We start from the raw sequence: 8773 nt of genomic DNA on the forward strand, positions 1-8773 counted from the left end.
GTATTTTCAAATTGATACCATAGATACATCTAGTACAAGTCTTGAAAAAGTTTGCATCTTCGTGACCTTGACCTCAAGGTCTGATGCCAAGTCTTGTCACTTGAGACTGAGGTGATGCAGGATTTTGAAATTTATTCTATATGTGCAGCTACTAAGAGGCTGAAGGATAACACTGATATTCTTATATTTTCATGGAGCTGCTCTCAAAGCTTTGTCATCTCACCTCAGTTCCTATAATTCAGTCCTGGTCCTGCATCACAGTGTGTGGTGTGGAATAAAACTGTGACAGTGTCAGAGATTTGGCTTGATCATCTGAGCGTAGCTGCTGCTGCTACTAGCAGCAATAAATAGAATCAGTTTTTAAATTTTAGCGCAGGTTTGCTTTGATGCAAATATTTGCAGTCTGCTATATGTGTTTAAATCACTGTCTGCCTGTAATGTGTTAGAGGGAAGATGAAGGAGGCACAGGAGAGGAGAAAACTGGAGGAGGAGCTGAAAGAGCAGCAGAGGCTCATTGATGCTCTCACTGCTGAAACCATGACTCTGAGAGAGGAGGCTACAGCCCTGCATTTGGGACTGGGCTTAGGTTATTGTTAGTCCAGCTATGCTGATAAATCATGAGTTGGTGACGATGTGCCTCTCAGGCAGGGTTACAGCAGCGGACGGCAGAGCTGGAGCGGAAGTTGGACACAGTGGTGTTGGCGATGGGAGGGCCTTTAATTGGACCCCAGCAGAGAGCTGAAACATCAGGATAATTCAGGTGTGTTTAAATGAGCTGCGTGTTTGCTCAGCAGAACTCTCGTCGAGCAAATTATGTTTTAAAAAGTGGCAGCACATCCTGCTCTGCCTGAATATTCTCCAGCAGAGTAAATGTGTCTGTGTGAAGTGCAAAGAAGAAGCTCCATCACTGTTTGTTCCGAAATTAGCCACTCCACCTGCACCTGCTGGCTTGCACACCTCATTGCAATGCAGCGCTCAGGTTTGTTTGGTAGGCACTGAAAATGTGTCACATCGTTCATTTATCCTCAATCTGTGCTGTGTTTGCGCTTCAGGTAATTAAGTCCTGGGAGTTTTATCACTGAGCCAAATTATCATACTGTTACACTCCTGTATCTTCTCCTGAGTGCTGGAGGGGAAAGCAAAACCTGACCATTACCATCTTTTGGGGAAACCTGCAGTCAGCAGAGACGGATGAGTGACGAAACGTTTCTCCCACTGAAAACGCTACGTCCAGATGAACAGAATTAACTTTTGGCGATTGACCATTACCAGTTTATCATATAGGCAGGAGACCTTTGGTCAAAGAAAATTATTAATCCATCTGAACTCATTAATATTTGTAGGTACAACTGTGTTCTGGGATATCCTGCACTTCCATGTGCAAACATGGATAGCCTGAGGTTAAGAAAGGAGCAAGAAGGTGGTCCCATGATAGTGCAGTTTTTGTTATGGCCTGCAGGGGGAGGCAATTTCCAGACAATTTCTTACTGAGTTTCATTTAATACAACACTATGTGTCGGTTACTAATTGTGGCCCTCTTTATTTATTTAGGTAAAGCGGGCCATGCTTTACAGCATCGTTACCCTGCCTCTAACTTAGGAGAGTGCAGTCAAAATGTGGAAAGTGTTCAGTGTTATAAATATCTCCCTTTTGATTCAAAGCTGAATTTCAAAGCAAACACTGAAGCTGTGTGCAGAAAGGGGCACCAGCGGCTCCTGTCTTTAAGAAGGCTTTTTTGTTTCCACGTTGATAAAACCATGATGGTTTTATTTCACCGTGCTTTTAATGAATCTGTTTTGTCCTTTTCCTTGGTGTTGTGGTTTGGATAGTTATCTGAAAAGAGCAGAAACTCTCTCAGATTGTTAAGTGGTCTAAAAGGCTGATAGGAGAACCACAGCTGAAATTTTCTGTACATCAGACAGTTACAGCGGTCAGCTGGTTTAATTTTTCTTGATGATCCTTCACACAGTGAGAATCGTTTTCTTCCTCCCGGACAAAGGTTTCTGGTCCCAAACTGTGAAAACGACAAGATTTAAAAAGTCACATTTGTGGATTATATGATGGCCAAAATTAGTGTTAAGTTTTGTTGTCAGTATTTTTTGCTGTACTTTTTTGTTTTCTGTTGTTTCTTCGATTCATGAGAACAAATCTAACTACAGTTACATATTAAATACCTGAACCTTAAAATGTTCAAATCAAAGATTCCCAGCTAGTTCCGAACCCAGCGTCCGCATAGAAGTAATTGGCAAATTGAAAAAGAAGGTTGGTTGCAAAGTGGTTTGCAGAAGAAACGGCTTAAAAAACACAGCAGATATGAACTTTCTTTGAAATCGTTTATTATATATCTGGCATTAGAGGTGAACATAAACACTTATCTAATGTCATTTCAGCTCTCAATGCCACCGTGGCTGTTCAGAGAGGAAACATCAGTCCTGGTTTCTCAGGTTCTTAATCCTGATCCGCCTCAGAGCAAGTCAGGTAATATCTGCAAGGGATGGATTTTCTCCAAAATGAAATACTCTGTTTGAAGATGAGATCATGTCAGAAAATCAGTGTTGTTCTTCCTTTATATGCTGAACAGACTGGATCGGTAATCACACCAGCAGAGCCAGGAAGTGTGTTTCCCAGGGTTCAGAGCTGAACGGCTCCCCTGTTGCCTCTCTCAGCGGGGATCAGTCCAGTCTGGGCCTGCTGCAGGCCATGTTTGGTCAGGTGGAGCTGGATAAAAACAAAAACAAATAAACAAAAACAAATAAAAATAATTACAAAGAAAATATATTGATTTAAAAGTTTGTGTTAAATGTTGTAAGTCAGATCAAAATAGAAAGATCAGGTGTGGGTGGACAGGAATGATTAGATGTCAACAACTTGATTGGATGGCCAAAGTGTGAAATGTGACGTCCTGTGAGGGAAGCGTGAAAAAGCGTGAGCAGGTATAAAAATTAGGTAAAAAAAGACATTCTGGGTTCTTTCATTTTGTCTTTTGCGAGATGAGCAGTTGGGAAGGTTGGATCTAAGCGGTTCACAGTTGAAAGTTCAAGCAGAGACGCTAGAGGGGGCACCACAGCCCAACCTGTGAACTGGTTTCAAATGAATGCCCAGCTGCTTTCCTGTTGGGTGATTTTCATCAACACAGAACACGGGGATAAATGCATTTCTGGTTCCATCCTCTCTTCTCACCAATGAAATGTCCTACTAATCCTTCTCTGCCCTGTTGGACACGACTCACCACGTCCTTATGGCTCAGAGCCGATTTGGCCTGTAGCACAGACGTGGCTGGGTACCACTTCCTCCCTGTTGCTAGGGTGGGAGCAGCGCCCCTCACTATGGGGTCCCGGGAGTCCTTGAGTGACATCTCAAGCCTCACTCAAGGAGTGCAGTGTTGTTGTTTAGTTTTTCAAGTTGCCAGGTATCATTGAGGTCTACATTATACCACCGTCCCAGGCTCTTGATGGACGTATCTTAGACTTTTGGAATTGGTTCTCCACTGATATAGAATTGCTTGGCTGTCAGTTTTCCTTTTAGGATGGAGATGCTGCAAGATTTACTTCGCTTAAACTCCATTCTTGCCCATTCGATGTTTTCCTGGAGCTTCTGTAGCAATGAAGCTTTTTAAAACTGCTTTTGGTTCATTTTTATCCTGTTTTATTTTCTCTTTTTAAATCTTTTTATGACTTGTAATCTTATGTGCAGAACTTTGTGATTCTGTCTTGAAAGGTGCTTTATAAATAAAAATGTATTTATTTATTATTTATTTATATATTAATGGCCTAGTACATGGTTTTGTTGTTGTAATGATCGTCATGTACTCCCTGTAGGCTCTAATGCAAGAGAGGGGCTAGACTCAAGAAATTCAGCCACCAATTCTTTCCATCATTACAGAAGCCACTAATAAGGGTATCTCACATAAGAAGAGCGCAACTCAGAAGTGAATACTGCCTACTTGGCAGATGTGAAACAGAACAGAAGTGGGACTCGAAAACACACCTCCAGGAAAAACTGTGCCTTAATCATAGCACCTTAGCCCACTCGGTCATCCTAACTCTTGCCAAGTTGCATTGTGGTGACAGTAAAAATTCCAGACAGCTGCTGTTATCGAGGTTATGGCAGAAATGTAATATTTGAAGTGAATGAAAAAGACAAAGAAGGGCTGATGAGGCTTCTGTGGGATGTAAAGTCAGGTATACCTGACATATTATCAATTCTGTGACAGCAACATGAATTGAATGTATAAGATGATATCAGGTGCTGTTTGGAATTTTTAATGTCACCGTAATGCATGGGGCTAATGCTACAATGAAAGGGTAAAAGGCAAAAGGTTAAAGGTAACACACTGATTGAGTTACTAATGGTCTTTTTTGTGCTGATGTTAAATTCAAAGGAGGTTTTGAGCTGTGCAGTTAGTCAGCAGAGTGTGACTTTTACACACAAGGGACCTTAGCACTCAGACATCCCACTGTGTAACTTTGTGTGGTGTGCATCTGCATTTCAGACAGCTCTTTAGTACCATTCTTTCGTGATTCACAAGTGTTTCTAAAGGCAGGCGTCATGATTAGCTGCTTGATTGTATATACCTCTGACTGAAAGCACAATGTGCTAGAGAAGACATGCACTATGGTTTCATATCCCAAAAGCGAATCCCACTGGATTCGCTGCATTCAGAGTGCTAACCATTGCACCGTGGAACCACAACAAATCATATCAGCATTATTGTTGTAGTATTTTTAAATGGCTGTACAAGAAAAAGAACGGCAGATGCATTGGCTGCATTTTTAGATTAATAGTCATATAAAACTTTGTTGTTCACAAAATTTGTAAACTTATGGACAAAATCTTTGCATAAGTTTTAAAAATGTACAATTTCTATTTGCATTTCAAGTTATGAAGATAATTTACTAAACATGTCTGTGGTTTTTACAGTAAGAAGAAAACATAACTACTACTAGGATTTTATGTTCTTGTGTGATTTCAGATCAGTTGTGTTAATACAATATGTCAATGAAAAAATAACTGTAAATTCAGACACGTGAGGTTGTGCTGAAAAGAATGATACCAAGCAAGGCAAGGTAGAAAAAAAAGAGAGAAAAAAACATTCAAACAAACATTTACACAGTAAACATCTGAAATGATGACAGCCTTTCATATTTTCATACCATCACATGGGAAGGACCAGTCCTTATTTTGGGATAGTTGGAGTAAAAGATAAAGATTGTTTCAACTTGCTGAAAGTTTTGACTTCACAAAATCAGGTTTTTAGCACATCAGTGTCAGTGTGAACAAATCCACCCTCTAGTGAATTTTATTGCAATTATCTAGAATGTTGTTGCATTGTGCATGATTACAAAATCCACTGTTGTCAGGGATGAACAGTGCAAAACTCTCATAGTTGCCAGTTTCAAGTGTATTTTGTCACAACAGTAAGAAGTCTCCAAAGGTTGATTCTGTTCATCTGGATGTAGCGTTTTCAGTGGGAGAAACGTCTCGTCACTCATCCAAGTGACTTCTTCAGTCTCAGCTGACTGCAGGTTTCCCCAATCTTATAAACAGTATATTTGCATAATGACTGAAAGCAGCCACCTGAAGGAACAGTGGGCTTGGAGGTCAGTTCCTTCATCATGATTATGCAAATTCTCATGACCATAGATCAACAACCACTGATCAAAGACCCATGAGTAGCAGTAAGAAAGAAGTGCAAAGATACAATTGTCAGAAGTGGGATTTGAACCCACGCCTCCAGGGGAGACTGCGACCTGAACGCAGCGCCTTAGACCGCTCGGCCATCCTGACATGTTGGAACTTGCCACTAGTGAATAATCCAGCGCAGTTGCTGATTTCCATACGACATACTTGTATGTTAAGTGCATGTAATAAACAAAAACAAATAAAAATAATTACAAAGAAAATATATTGATTTAAAAGTTTGTGTTAAATGTTGTAAGTCAGATCGAAATAGAAAGATCAGGTGTGGGTGAACAGGAATGATTAGATGTCAACAACTTGATTGGATGGCCAAAGTGTGAAATGTGACGTCCTGTGAGGGAAGCGTGAAAAAGCGTGAGCAGGTATAAAAATTAGGTAAAAAAAGACATTCTGGGTTCTTTCATTTTGTCTTTTGCGAGATGAGCAGTTGGGAAGGTTGGATCTAAGAGGTTCACAGTTGAAAGTTCAAGCAGAGACACTAGAGGGGGAACCACAGCCCAACCTGTGAACTGGTTTCAAATGAATGCCCAGCTGCTTTCCTGTTGGGTGATTTTCATCAACACAGAACACGGGGATAAATGCATTTCTGGTTCCATCCTCTCTCCTCACCAATAAAATGTCCTACTAATCCTTCTCTGCCCTGTTGGACGCGACCCACCACGTCATTATGGCTCAGAGCCGATTTGGCCTCTAGCACAGACGTGGCTGGATACCACTTCCTCCCTGTTGCTAGGGTGGGAGCAGTGCCCCTCACTATGGGGTCCCGGGAGTCCTTGAGTGACATCTTAAGCCTCACTCAAGGAGTGCAGTGTTGTTAATCCGCCTGAGGTCATCAGCCAAGTTTTGCCTTAGTTTTTCAAGTTGCCAGGTATCATTGAGGTCTACATTATACCACCGTCCCAGGCTCTTGATGGACGTCTCTTAGACTTTTGGAATTGGTTCTCCACTGATATAGAATTGCTTGGCTGCGAGTTTTCCTTTTAGGATGGAGATGCTGCAAGATTTACTTCGCTTAAACTCCATTCTTGCTGTGGGATTATAATATTATTTTATGCCATGTTAGACCCCTAATTAAAGATTGTGAATTATTATGTAGTTTTAGTTTGCATTATTCTCCTGAATTAGAAGAAGGTGATAACTATTACATTTGTTAAACTGATTTGCATTACATTAGACTGCTGATTTATTGTGAATGAATGATATTGTTTTATGATGCATTATACTGCTGAGTTATAAGAAATACTGTTCGCAGAAAGTCATCGCCTTATTTGTCTGATTAGAAGAGAAAAGAACATACTGGAGAGGTTTTCTGCCCAATCTCAGCAGGAGCAGATAAACAGGGAGCCAAGGTCGTAGCTTAGGCACTGTGTGAGAGAAAGAATGTGAATGTTTAGGCTTTTATGATTAGGTGGGGGCCACTAGAGGCTATAAGAGTTTGATCAATGCTCCACCATTTTGAGATCTGATGCTGTCTGCGTACGGCGTCCATCTCCCACGTGTGTGATCATTAAAATCATCATTTGACTCAACCCGGCCGGACCAGTGTTGTTATTTTGGTTTTTTCCTCTTGTATCCATCCCCAATATTTGAATCTGTGACACTATACACTGAAAATGTATATTCAAAAGGATTAAAAGGGTTTAAGTTTTATTTAGAATATAAAGTATTAGCAATTATACGTGTTTAAGCGGTAAATGTTTTATAGATGAGAATATGAAATTCAGTTCCATTCAAAAAAAGTTAACATATATTTATTTACCAAGAGTGGAAAATTAAATAAGGTTATCATTAAAAATATTACTAAATATAGTATACATAATATTATACATATTTCATCAGTCTTGTACAAAAAATAGATAAATTTATCTAAGCAAAATATTGATCCATCTCTGCACAGTGTTATCCTTTTAGGGTGTGCATGGTGTCAAGGTGGTGAGGCCCAAAGTGATTTTTTTCCCAGACAGGACCCCAAATCCCAGGTGGCACCCCTGTGTAATAACAATTACACTGAGTTCTCTTCCCAGTAATTAATGACTCATCTGCCTTTCCCTCCTTTATCAATCCCAGCTTTAACTCTTCCACTTTTACTTCCTCCCTTTGCAATCCCACTTCAACCCCAAGCCTTTCAAGTTCCATATCAACCTGCAACACATCCATCAACCCCCTCCTTCATACTATACTTGGCACATCTGTCACTATTACCAGTTATTAAGGAGGGAGGAGGGTCATGAGGAACAAGCAAAGCCACATGAATAGCCTTACACACTGTAACCTACACAGTCCATGACCTCTCCTTCAAGACCCTACTTGTGTGAGTGGCATGTTGTATGTCCAGAACCACTGGACCATATAGCATGTACAGTTATGTGCAAAATAATAGCAATGTATTTAAAACAACAGAGGAAAAGTTCCACGTTAAATGAAAATGAAGAAAAACAATGGGTTGTTTCAAAAAAAATAGCAGTGTCTGCATTTTCATTTACAAACTGGAATATTTACAGTATAAACTGAAAATAAAATGAGGCTATTGCTTTTCCTTTAAGCACTGAATATTTAGTTGTATAACCATTATTTCTGGTCACTGCTTTGCATCTGTGTGGCATGTAGTCAACTAACATTTAACACCTGCAAACAGAAATTGCAGCCCAGACTGACTGGACTACAATCCACAGATAGTCTGCATTTTTGGGTTTTGCATCAAAAACAGAATTTTAGAGGTCATTCCACGAATTCTCAATCGGATTGAGGTCCGGAGAAGGGGCTGGCCACTTGTGACATCAATCTTTTTGGTCTGCAGCCAGGATGTTGCCCGCTTGCTGGGGTGTTTGGGGTCATTGTCCTGCTGAAACACCCATTTTAAGGGTATTTCTTCCTCAATATAAGTTGAGATGGACCGATCCGATATTACGTATCGGTCCTAAATTACTGGATCAGATATCGGAGAGAAATAAAAATATGTAATTTGATCAATTCAATATCACAAAAGCACTCACAAAACTTGCGACATAGCAACCCAGCTCATAACCTTAGCATGTCGGAGGAGTATGCATCTCGTGATAGAGCGTCTCTGGCG

General features: G+C 40.4%; 1 non-coding gene across 1 annotated transcript; it reads right to left on the minus strand.

Annotated features, from left to right (window-relative positions):
• Positions 1-5704: 5704 nt before the first annotated feature.
• On the minus strand, positions 5705-5787 carry trnal-cag (transfer RNA leucine (anticodon CAG)). The gene has a single exon. It is a non-coding gene; the product is annotated as a tRNA-Leu (tRNA).
• Between the last annotated feature and the right edge of the window lie 2986 nt (positions 5788-8773).

Source organism: Neolamprologus brichardi, chromosome 15 (genome assembly GCF_056152115.1).
Source record: "Neolamprologus brichardi isolate AB-2024 chromosome 15, ASM5615211v1, whole genome shotgun sequence".
Classification (NCBI taxonomy): Eukaryota; Metazoa; Chordata; class Actinopteri; order Cichliformes; family Cichlidae; genus Neolamprologus; species Neolamprologus brichardi.